A 12939-nucleotide genomic window follows, 5' to 3' on the forward strand; every position below is an offset into this window, starting at 1 on the left:
AGAAACGAGTTAGTAAACGACGAAAACCCTCCCCCAGACTTACTTCACAACGTCCCTGGTGTGAAAATAAATCAGAGAGAAGGAGAAAACAAGAATAAATATTTTTTTTTTTTGGGTCGAGATACTTACCTGAGTGGAGCAGGCGCTCCATGAAAATTCTGGGTGTTCTATCGTCAGATGATCGCCTGGAACAACCGCTCTTTTCAGGGGGTAGGTTGTTCCGTTTCTGCAACCCAGAATTTTTGAAGTATCTCGAATTTTTTTTTTTTTTTTTGCTTTTTGACCTGAAACTCAATAAACTAAAACGAAAAATGAGTAAACAAAAAAAACACCAAGTTATATTTACACTTACCAGTGGGTTGCCTCCCACCAAGCGCTTGGTTTAAGTCTCTAGCTTGACTTGGTGACTGGGATCAGTCGGGTTGAGCAGGAGGGCCTGTTCCAAAACAAGCTCCACAATCAGACATGTTCAGCTTCAAAACCCTGCTCAACAACCCTTTCACAGCAGCTTCCCCTTTCTCTTTCAGCTCATGTGTGAGAATAGCTCTGACTTTAGAGAACGGTTTAGAGGTACCCTTGCACTTTACCTCATACTCAATGGAGTTCTCATCACACTTGAGAGGTATCAAAGTCACTGTAGGATCTCCTTTGACCCTTTTCTTCTGGACTTTCTGTTTCACCCTTGAATTCCCTCTGAATTTAGTAGGATCAGTGCTAGGATCTTCATCAAAGAACAGTCTGCTCTCACCCTTATCACCATGCTCCTTCTCTGGAACAACCTTCAGCTTTTCTACATCAAACACTGAGATGCGAGAGGCGTGTGATGAGGAAGATCTGGTGGGTACAGCCTTGTAGAAAACTTTCTTGTTGATGTTGGAGAAGCAGACTCTCTTGTTGGGCATATCGATGGTTGCTCCAACAGTAGCCATGAATGTCCTTCCAAATATCAAAGGCATCTCATGATCTTTGTTCATCTCAACAACCTGAAACTCAGCAGGAACAATGCATTCCCCTACTTGAACATGAAGGCTGCGGATGGTTCCATATGGGACTGCTCTGGAAGAGTTTGCAAAGGTCAGGGTCAACTGAGAACGCTCAACATCAGCAATACCCAAATCGTCTACAATAGCCTTTGAGATGAGATTCACACAAGAACCAGAGTCACAAAGAGCGTCTTGAAGGTTGTTCCTGCGATGGAACATGGGAAAACAAACTTTCCAGGATCATCAACCTTAGGCAATACCTTCAGTGCTGGCGTAGACAGTGCTCTGGTATAGAGGACCTTGATCTCCTCTTGAGTCTCTCTACAGTGTTTAAAGAACTGGAGCAATGGACGAATCTGCAGAGCATCTTCGAATGCAAGTTCTTTAGGAAGCCTTCTCACCATCTTGTTAAAACCTATCAGCTGCTCTTCACTAATGGGATCCTCAGATGTCTAGGTGGAATTGGATAGGGAACCTTGGGAACATAGACTCGAGATGGTGGAGTCTCAGCAGGTTCGCTAGGAGCAGTCACTCCAGAGCTAGCAGACTGCTCTGCTCTCTCTTCTGCGCCTGGAGCAGTCTCAGCGAACGGCTGCTCTATTGCATTACAGTGCTCAGTCCTAGGATTTTTATCAGTTCTTCCAGGGAGCGTCTCTTGTTGCCTCTTGACAGTCTCAGCTGTTTGAGCAAGCTGAACATCGATCTTTCTCATATGGATCGCAAGATTGTCATACTTGTTATTCAGCTCAGTGAACATGTTGCCCATCCTGGTGTCAATTTCTGTGGTTACCTGATTCAACACCTTGGCCTGAACCTGCTGACCCTGCAACAGCTGTTCCATCATCATACCCAGACCCTTCAGCTCATCCGGTTGACTGTTCTCAGTAGCTGGAACAGCCTGCTGATTGCTCTGCGGTTGTCGTTGGTTCTGGTTCTGAATATGCCCGGCTGTAGGTTGCTCCATGCTGAAGACGTGTCCTTGGTTGTTTTTCAGTAGCTGATCAACCTTGGCAGCTAGCTCATCTATTTTCTGGGCGTCAGAACGGTTTCCTTTTTGGAGCAATCACTCTCCTCTTTCTTATTAGCTGAGCTAGCAGCCATGTTCTCAATCAGCTTAAACGCTCCAACAGTGGTTTGAGTCATGAAGTCTCCATTGCTCGCAGAGTTTAGAGCACCTTGGTATTTCCAGTCCACTCCATCATAGAAAATGTCCAGGATATAATCATCATCAAACCCATGGTGAGGACATTCTCTGCGATAGTCATTGAAGCGCTCCCATGCGTCGCAGAAAAGCTCATCAGTGAGCTGTCTGAAGGAGGTGATCTTGTTCCTCAATGCAGCTGTTCTCGCCTTAGAGTAGAAATGGCTGAGGAACGCTGATCGGACCTGTTCCCATGAAGTGAGAGAGCCGGTAGGGAGAGAGTTCAACCACCGTGCAGCTTTTCCATCAAGAGAGAATGGGAATAACATGCACGTGATGTAGTCTGGTGGAACACCATTCACGCGAGTGAAACTGCAGACTTTTTCGAAGCTCTCAATATGCTCCATTGGAATTTCTGTAGAGAGACCAGAGAACACCTTTCTCTGTACAAGACCGATCAAAGCAGGCTTGATCTCGAAGTCCTGCCTGGTGCAGAGTGGAGGAACAATGGCAGAGCGCGTAGTAGGGATGTTACGGGGGAGGTTTCTCTGCCCGATTGGAACAGTCTGCGCCTGTTGTTCCTGCTGCGCGAGAGCAGCCTGTTCAGCAGCATCCTGCTGAGCTTGGATGGTCTGCTGCATTTGTTGCATCTGCTGCTGCATGAGTGCCATAGCCGCAGCGAGATCATCCTGATTGGCGTGATCACCCATAGTGGTGTCAGTTTGCCTTGGCTGTTGACGATTTGTTCTTTCTAACCTTGCTAGCTCCTGGTTGGTAAATGTAACTAACTCTCCTTGTGCGTTTCTCCGAGTATGTCTACTGGTCATGCACCTGGAACATTAGCTGCAACAAAAAGGATAAGGCAAGTTAGAGGTCTTAGACTAAATAAATAACCGAAAAATAAAGGTAAAAAAATGGTCCCCGGCAACGGCGCCAATTTGATATTACGTGTATACGCACACCAAATAACCTAATGTGCACACTACCACAATCGAATGGTATGTCGATGTAGCACTTTAGGATCGAATCCACAGAGACCAAATCTTACACTTTATCTTTATGGGATCAGAATCAAGCTAAAACAATATGGGGGTTTTAAAGTTGAGGAATCGTAACAAGCAAGTAATAGATTGAATTAAAGTTTTCAGATGATTAAAAATGCTAGCCTAGGGTGGTTTGATCGGGTGTTAAACAAGTGTGAGCCAAACAATTATTCAAGTTTAATTAAGAGCAAGTCTAGAACTCGGATCACTCAAGTAGAACAGCCCACTGTCGTGGTACTGCTCCCTATGCTGATCGATCTTGATACCTAAACTCTCGTTTGGATCAAGATGCGACAGCAAGCAATAGAGGTCAAGTCCGATATGTTCACAAAACACCCTAACATCTACTTTCGCTGGTTAGGGATGCAATGCTCATTCAAGTTATGTCTAGCAACCTATAACACTTTTGATGAATAGATTAAACCTAGAATCAGGCACTAAGTGGTTAACTTGATGCAAGCCTTAAGAACAACAATGAATGAAGACAATCGATTTATAACTTATTTATGTCAAGCTCACGGATCTAACACCCTAACACCCTAGACTAAGCAAGCTGACTACTCAGCCATGGAGCAAGAAAACACAGAGACAGAGATATAAAGCAACATGAAATATGACTGAAATAAAGTAATAGGGTTCAGGGGGTTCTTCTCTAAATCGAGAGAGATGGCCTTCTCCCTTTACAAAGTAGCAGAATCTCAAGTCTCCAACTCTAAGGTCTGGTTCTTTGTCTCCAAAACAGCGTAGAATGATAAAGAGAAACAGAAAATATGATATATCAAAGCCACAGGCGGCTGGGAGAGAAAATATGGATAATTAGGGCAAATCCCGTAATGATTGTAGTTTCCTTAAAAATCTCTGCCGCTGGAACACTCACTCGGAACAGTCATCAAGACTGTTCTGCGTGAAAATCACTAAATTGCACTGTTTTCTGCCTCTTTTGTTCCAGCTGGTCCATCTCCCATCCAATGCAACTCCAGACCTGTAATGACTCCAAAAGGACTAGGAAGACTCGATAAAGACTTGAAAACCAATTTAAAAGCATATATACAAGATGTATAAAACACCATATATCAATTCCCCCAGACTTAGATCCTTGTTTGTCCTCAAACAATGTCAAGTATCAAGAACAGGGAGAAAGGTTTGAAAGTGTGGGAACTCTCCTATTCTCAGCAACCATACTTTAACCACGAATCTCTGAACCATACAAGCAGTAAAACTAGGACAACACACCCTTACTGGAACCCCACTGACTGCTGTTCAAAAATCGGCTCCATACTCTTCATCTCAAACCTGAAAAAGCAACACTATCGAGACAGAACTCCCTACATTCATTTAAGAGTAGCGTGAGCTTCTCATCACAGGCATCATTCAGGGTAGACGGTCTAGGTGTGGAACAGGCTATTTAATGGTGGAGTTAAGAGTGTTTAGGGGCTACCATTTCATTGAAGAGGATGCAGGATATCACACAAAATGGCAAGAGAGGATAGATCCATTGATGTCCACAGCCTCTACTCGTTTTTGCTCTATCTGGTGCGATTGTTCTGATGACGGAACAGGCAACTGATTGTTCTGCTTTCCACTTTCCTCTACACACTCTTCAATACTTGGTACCAACTTCTTGCTCGACCTTTCCAGTGGCTCCATGTTTCTTTTCTTTCTTCCCCTTCTCCATCACATTAATCTCGTTTTTTTTTTTTTTTTTTGATGATTGATATGGTGATGTGACGAAGAAGGAGGTAATACATGATCGTTCTGAGTGCCACTGGTGGTTCTGATTTCGCGACCATTCTGGTTCTCCACCCCTGCTCTTGCGCAGTTCATTGGTTATGGAGCGGTTGCTCCCTTAATCTGCTTGTTCTCCTTTCTGACATAATTTCTGCAGCAGTAACGAGTAGGAGGCTGCGTTGATCCTTTCCTCTCCGACCTTTTTGCACATATCTGCACATATGACACTGAAAAACAAATGCATGAAGGTGGAATAAAGGCTAAGGTGCAGGGTGGGAACTAGCTAAAGATGAGCTAGCCACTCAGGATCAGCAAGATGGATAAAAAGGATAAGAAGTCCTGAGTGTGTTCTCGTTTCCCTGATCTAATGCCCATAACAAGAAGAATTTCAGTCAAGATTAGGTTCAAGTAAGGTGGAGTTAAGTCTACCCAGTGTAACCTGATCGGCTGAGAACTTCTGGAGAATCAAGTGAGATATGTCAGGGTGTTCCAGGTCCACATGTGTGTCTTTCGCCACTGCTAAGGTCACTGAATAAGATAACTAAAGCACGAGGTGGTCAGTGATCAACACAGAATAAGGTCCTAATTCCCACAAAGTTTTGACTGACTCAATAAAATCTGACTCAAATTGACCCAAAAGAAAAACAAAAGAAAGAAACGAGTTAGTAAACGACGAAAACCCTCCCCCAGACTTACTTCACAACGTCCCTGGTGTGAAAATAAATCAGAGAGAAGGAGAAAACAAGAATAAATATTTTTTTTTTTTGGGTCGAGATACTTACCTGAGTGGAGCAGGCGCTCCATGAAAATTCTGGGTGTTCTATCGTCAGATGATCGCCTGGAACAACCGCTCTTTTCAGGGGGTAGGTTGTTCCGTTTCTGCAACCCAGAATTTTTGAAGTATCTCGAATTTTTTTTTTTTTTTTTGCTTTTTGACCTGAAACTCAATAAACTAAAACGAAAAATGAGTAAACAAAAACAACACCAAGTTATATTTACACTTACCAGTGGGTTGCCTCCCACCAAGCGCTTGGTTTAAGTCTCTAGCTTGACTTGGTGACTGGGATCAGTCGGGTTGAGCAGGAGGGCCTGTTCGAAAACAAGCTCCACAATCAGACATGTTCAGCTTCAAAACCCTGCTCAACAACCCTTTCACAGCAGCTTCCCCTTTCTCTTTCAGCTCATGTGTGAGAATAGCTCTGACTTTAGAGAACGGTTTAGAGGTACCCTTGCACTTTACCTCATACTCAATGGAGTTCTCATCACACTTGAGAGGTATCAAAGTCACTGTAGGATCTCCTTGACCCTTTTCTTCTGGACTTTCTGTTTCACCCTTGAGTTCCCTCTGAATTTAGTAGGATCAGTGCTAGGATCTTCATCAAAGAACAGTCTGCTCTCACCCTTATCACCATGCTCCTTCTCTGGAACAACCTTCAGCTTTTCTACATCAAACACTGAGATGCGAGAGGCGTGTGATGAGGAAGATCTGGTGGGTACAGCCTTGTAGAAAACTTTCTTGTTGATGTTGGAGAAGCAGACTCTCTTGTTGGGCATATCGATGGTTGCTCCAACAGTAGCCATGAATGTCCTTCCAAATATCAAAGGCATCTCATGATCTTTGTTCATCTCAACAACCTGAAACTCAGCAGGAACAATGCATTCCCCTACTTGAACATGAAGGCTGCGGATGGTTCCATATGGGACTGCTCTGGAAGAGTTTGCAAAGGTCAGGGTCAACTGAGAACGCTCAACATCAGCAATACCCAAATCGTCTACAATAGCCTTTGAGATGAGATTCACACAAGAACCAGAGTCACAAAGAGCGTCCTTGAAGGTTGTTCCTGCGATGGAACATGGGAAAACAAACTTTCCAGGATCATCAACCTTAGGCAATACCTTCAGTGCTGGCGTAGACAGTGCTCTGGTATAGAGGACCTTGATCTCCTCTTGAGTCTCTCTACAGTGTTTAAAGAACTGGAGCAATGGACGAATCTGCAGAGCATCTTCGAATGCAAGTTCTTTAGGAAGCCTTCTCACCATCTTGTTAAAACCTATCAGCTGCTCTTCACTAATGGGATCCATCAGATGTCTAGGTGGAATTGGATAGGGAACCTTGGGAACATAGACTCGAGATGGTGGAGTCTCAGCAGGTTCGCTAGGAGCAGTCACTCCAGAGCTAGCAGACTGCTCTGCTCTCTCTTCTGCGCCTGGAGCAGTCTCAGCGAACGGCTGCTCTATTGCATTACAGTGCTCAGTCCTAGGATTTTTATCAGTTCTTCCAGGGAGCGTCTCTTGTTGCCTCTTGACACTCTCAGCTGTTTGAGCAAGCTGAACATCGATCTTTCTCATATGGATCGCAAGATTGTCATACTTGTTATTCAGCTCAGTGAACATGTTGCCCATCCTGGTGTCAATTTCTGTGGTTACCTGATTCAACACCTTGGCCTGAACCTGCTGACCCTGCAACAGTTGTTGCATCATCATACCCAGACCCTTCAGCTCATCTGGTTGACTGTTCTCGGTAGCTGGAACAACATGCGGATTGCTCTGCGGTTGTCGTTGGTTCTGGTTCTGAATATGCCCGGCTGTAGGTTGCTCCATGCTGAAGACGTGTCCTTGGTTGTTTTTCAGTAGCTGATCAACCTTGGCAGTCAGCTCATCTATTTTCTGGGCGTCAGAACTGTTTCCTTTCTTGGAGCAATCACTCTCCTCTTTCTTATTAGCTGAGCTAGCAGCCATGTTCTCAATCAGCTTAAACGCTCCAGCAGTGGTTTGAGTCATGAAGTCTCCATTGCTCGCAGAGTTTAGAGCACCTTGGTATTTCCAGTCCACTCCATCATAGAAAATGTCCAGGATATAATCATCATCAAATCCATGGTGAGGACATTCTCTGCGATAGTCATTGAAGCGCTCCCATGCGTCGCAGAAAAGCTCATCAGTGAGCTGTCTGAAGGAGGTGATCTTGTTCCTCAATGCAGCTGTTCTCGCCTTAGAGTAGAAATGGCTGAGGAACGCTGATCGGACCTGTTCCCATGAAGTGAGAGAGCCGGTAGGGAGAGAGTTCAACCACCGTGCAGCTTTTCCATCAAGAGAGAATGGGAATAACATGCACGTGATGTAGTCTGGTGGAACACCATTCACGCGAGTGAAACTGCAGACTTTTTCGAAGCTCTCAATATGCTCCATTGGAATTTCTGTAGAGAGACCAGAGAACACCTTTCTCTGTACTAGACCGATCAAAGCAGGCTTGATCTCGAAGTCCTGCCTGGTGCAGAGTGGAGGAACAATGGCAGAGCGCGTAGTAGGGATGTTACGCGGAGGTTTCTCTGCCCGATTGGAACAGTCTGCGCCTGTTGTTCCTGCTGCGCGAGAGCAGCCTGTTCAGCAGCATCCTGCTGAGCTTGGATGGTCTGCTGCATTTGTTGCATCTGCTGCTGCATGAGTGCCATAGCCGCAGCGAGATCATCCTGATTGGCGTGATCACCCATAGTGGTGTCAGTTTGCCTTGGCTGTTGACGATTTGTTCTTTCTAACCTTGCTAGCTCCTGGTTGGTAAATGTAACTAACTCTCCTTGTGCGTTTCTCCGAGTATGTCTACTGGTCATGCACCTGGAACATTAGCTGCAACAAAAAGGATAAGGCAAGTTAGAGGTCTTAGACTAAATAAATAACCGAAAAATAAAGGTAAAAAATGGTCCCCGGCAACGGCGCCAATTTGATATTACGTGTATACGCACACCAAATAACCTAATGTGCACACTACCACAATCGAATGGTATGTCGATGTAGCACTTTAGGATCGAATCCACAGAGACCAAATCTTACACTTTATCTTTATGGGATCAAATCAAGCTAAAACAATATGGGGGTTTTAAAGTTGAGGAATCGTAACAAGCAAGTAATAGATTGAATTAAAGTTTTCAGATGATTAAAAATGCTAGCCTAGGGTGGTTTGATCGGGTGTTAAACAAGTGTGAGCCAAACAATTATTCAAGTTTAATTAAGAGCAAGTCTAGAACTCGGATCACTCAAGTAGAACAGCCCACTGTCGTGGTACTGCTCCCTATGCTGATCGATCTTGATACCTAAACTCTCGTTTGGATCAAGATGCGACAACAAGCAATAGAGGTCAAGTCCGATATGTTCACAAAACACCCTAACATCTACTTTCGCTGGTTAGGGATGCAATGCTCATTCAAGTTATGTCTAGCAACCTATAACACTTTTGATGAATAGATTAAACCTAGAATCAGGCACTAAGTGGTTAACTTGATGCAAGCCTTAAGAACAACAATGAATGAAGACAATCGATTTATAACTTATTTATGTCAAGCTCACGGATCTAACACCCTAACACCCTAGACTAAGCAAGCTGACTACTCAGCCATGGAGCAAGAAAACACAGAGACAGAGATATAAAGCAACATGAAATATGACTGAAATAAAGTAATAGGGTTCAGGGGGTTCTTCTCTAAATCGAGAGAGATGGCCTTCTCCCTTTACAAAGTAGCAGAATCTCAAGTCTCCAACTCTAAGGTCTGGTTCTTTGTCTCCAAAACAGCGTAGAATGATAAAGAGAAACAGAAAATATGATATATCAAAGCCACAGGCGGCTGGGAGAGAAAATATGGATAATTAGGGCAAATCCCGTAATGATTGTAGTTTCCTTAAAAATCTCTGCCGCTGGAACACTCACTCGGAACAGTCATCAAGACTGTTCTGCGTGAAAATCACTAAATTGCACTGTTTTCTGCATCTTTTGTTCCAGCTGGTCCATCTCCCATCCAATGCAACTCCAGACCTGTAATGACTCCAAAAGGAATAGGAAGACTCGATAAAGACTTGAAAACCAATTTAAAAGCATATTTACAAGATGTATAAAACACCATATATCACTTGCCCTCCGGCCGCCCTCACTATCCCAAAATTATCTCTAGCGTCCAGACAGAACAGACCCTTTCCGACCAGTCCCGGACTCACAAAACTATGTGTAGCCCCTGTGTCGAAAAGTACGTGGGTTTCCACACCACCAATCATGAGGGTTCCTAACAGAGACCCCCATCAGAATCCCCTAGACATTCTAGGTTCCATACCAAGCATTTTCTACTTGAATGTAAAAAGAAAAATTTAGGAATTACCAGAGATCGAATCAAACGATCCAGAAGCGCCGTCGTCCCGGGACAGCTCATACACCCTTGGTGTTGTGGTCGGCCTACTCTGGGTCGACTTGCCTGTGTCTCCACGGCCCTTCCCTTGTCCTCCTTGTAGCTTAGGACAGTCCGACTTGTAGTGTCCAGTCTTGCCACATAGGAAGCAAGTCACGGAGCCGCTGCCACTGGACTGGTCAGAGAATCGGTTTGGTCGAGTGCAGTTTTGGATCGTGTGATCCATGCTGCCACATCGCACACAAGCCGGCCTTCCAGCACTCACCGGGATGATTCTTTCTACACTTGGGACATGTAGGTCGGCCACCAGAGGTCTTACCTCCGTTCACCTGGTCCCACTTCCTCTTTTTATCATTTGTCTTACCCGACGGGCCAGACTGTGACTTAGCCTTAAGCTTAGCTTCTTCAGCCAAGTTAGTCTCTAGCAAACCCACCCGTTCCACCAGTTCTCCGATGGTGTTGAAAGTGCGGATCGGGCAATGGGTCTTCAGTTCTGGCCTTAGGCCTAGGATGAACCTACGGACCTGGACTGCCTCGTCCTCCACCTCTCTTCCAACAAACCGTCTGAGCCGGTTGAACTCTTCTTCGTACTCTCGTACGGTCCTGCGGCCTTGGGCCAAATCTAGAAACAGAGCTTCCAGACGATCCCAAGCCTCAGCAGGGAAGTATTTGCGGTTGAACTCAACTTCAAAGTCCGCAAAACTTTCCAAACTCCCACTGGTGCGCTTGTCCACTGCAAGCCACCAATTATGTGCGTCCCCTTCCAGGAAGTGAACCGCAATGTCTCGTATGTAATCCTCTGGACAGCGAGTTGATTGAAAGTTTCGGACCAGCCTACTCCTCCAATCGTCTGCCACAATAGGGTTGGTGCTACCGGAGAAATGCTTCGTACCCAACCTGGATAAATGTTGAAGCAGACTCAGATAGTCCACCTTCTTTTCAGACTTTTCCGGTGTATCGATCTCGATCACCTCAACCGTTTCAGCAACTGGACCATTAGTGTTGGGGGTTGTCGTAGCCACAGGCGTAGCCTGGCCAACCGAGGAGTTCACTAGTGGCATGAACAGTTGAGCCATAGCCGCCACCTGAGTCCCCATTACCTTCATGGCCTCTAACAAGTCCTCTTTGGACAGTGTTGTGGGCACATTAGCCGTTCCATCGGCCACTCTCTCATGCTGGTTAAGATCACGGTTAGCGTTCGAGGATTCCACTTCCTCATCACTCTCCCGATGTTCCTGACCATCCTGTTGCGTCCCCGTAAGGTTAGCCTGATCAGATGGCAACACGTCTCTAGTGTCAGCCGCGGCCGGATCGGTTTGCAATCCGGATAGATTGGTCCCGTCCATGGCCACTTGACTAAGCTGACCGGCTGTTTTCTTACTCCTTCGGGACTTTCCCGACTTGCTTTTTCCAGCCTAAGGATTCAGACAATGTTAGTACGAAACACACTAACATAAACAGAACAAAACAATCCCTAGACTAAGCAATCAAACCTCACCGTGAGACCTAATCAGCTGGCTGCGTGTGTGTGTGTGTGGACTGCATAACCCAACTATCCTAGAATCAAGCATGCTCTGATACCAACTTGTAAGACCCGAACCCTGGCCTCTCGACCTTATGGAGTCCGCAGGCGTACTTATTAATTTCTTTACTTGTTTGATCCATTTTAAGTCTTTTATTTACTAAGTTATATTCGAATATGAGGTTCATAAACAAAGGAACAGATTGCACAGCGGAATAACAATGTATAAACTTTGTATTACTTAGAAACATGAGATTCAATACACAACTTCTTAACAGTCTCATAGACAATCACTAGTTCATCCCTAGCATCATCTAACCACACGTTACACAGCCTCTCACTGACCGAGCCTTCACGGCTCCTTGGCTTGACCAGAACCATCCTTAGTTCCTGAAACCACAACCAGATAAGCATTAATCATAACCGAGAATAGAACGGATTGATTCCATAATGCTTGGCTTGGTTCCTAGAACTTAGATAAACCTCAGTCAACATAATCATAAAAACAAATGAAACTACCTACCGTATCCAAGTCATTCAACCAACCACCCCTTGACTTAGAAATTATAATCAGATAGATAGTCCAGAATAGATAAACAGAACACACGAACAGATCCGGATCGTCCCAAAGACCAATCCGTCTAACCGGATAGAATCTAGGTGCGACCGGCCAATGGAGTCCGGCTCAATGGCCCAACGGACTCCCTTACCTGATCCGGCCTTAGGCCTGGATCCAATCGGGCGAGTAAGCCTCAAGCCTAATCCGGAAGGCTTAGCAACCGGTCAGACCTTGCGACTCTACCTTGGCTTAGACAAACCGTGACCTTGTCTTAACTAGACAAACCATAGGCTGATCCATAAGGATCGGTCCTAACCTGTCCCGAAAGACACCGTTTGGAACATGCACCCTTTGGCCATTCGTGCCTCTTGGACACTCATTACTCTTGACAACTCGTGCCCTTTGGGTCATTCCCAACCGTTCGTCCTAACCGCCCAGTCTTGGTGCGATCGGATCATCCGACTAACCGACCCGTGTCTAGGCTAGCGGTTTGGTTATGTTCGGCCAAAGCCTAGGGACGTGTCCCTTGGACTCAACCAACACAACCTTTCGTGTTTTGAGAGAAGAGAAGAGAAATAATTGAAACAGATAAGGAGAGCCGATGGGACTTAGGAACCGAGTAGAGCGCGGTGCGGTCGCATGGACCGTCCGTTTCGGTCTGATGGAGTTACGGCCCATCACATACCTTGAGAACCACGTCTGGGTTCTCCATGCTCTTCTCCTTGTCTTGATCTCCCTTTCTTCACCGAGTTAGTTCTCAAACGATCAGAGTCGCCGGAACACAACACCACCACATCG

The 12939-nt window shown here is 45.4% G+C and overlaps 2 non-coding genes across 2 annotated transcripts; both read left to right on the forward strand.

The window, feature by feature from the left end:
• The first annotated feature begins 2214 nt into the window (after window positions 1-2214).
• On the forward strand, window positions 2215-2321 carry LOC117130511. The gene has a single exon (XR_004453878.1). It is a non-coding gene; the product is annotated as a small nucleolar RNA R71 (small nucleolar RNA).
• A 5443-nt stretch (window positions 2322-7764) lies between these two features.
• Window positions 7765-7871, forward strand: LOC117130510. The gene has a single exon (XR_004453877.1). It is a non-coding gene; the product is annotated as a small nucleolar RNA R71 (small nucleolar RNA).
• The last annotated feature ends 5068 nt before the right edge of the window (window positions 7872-12939 follow it).

The sequence above is a fragment of the Brassica rapa genome, unplaced genomic scaffold (assembly GCF_000309985.2).
Source record: "Brassica rapa cultivar Chiifu-401-42 unplaced genomic scaffold, CAAS_Brap_v3.01 Scaffold0522, whole genome shotgun sequence".
Lineage (NCBI taxonomy): Eukaryota > Viridiplantae > Streptophyta > Magnoliopsida > Brassicales > Brassicaceae > Brassica > Brassica rapa.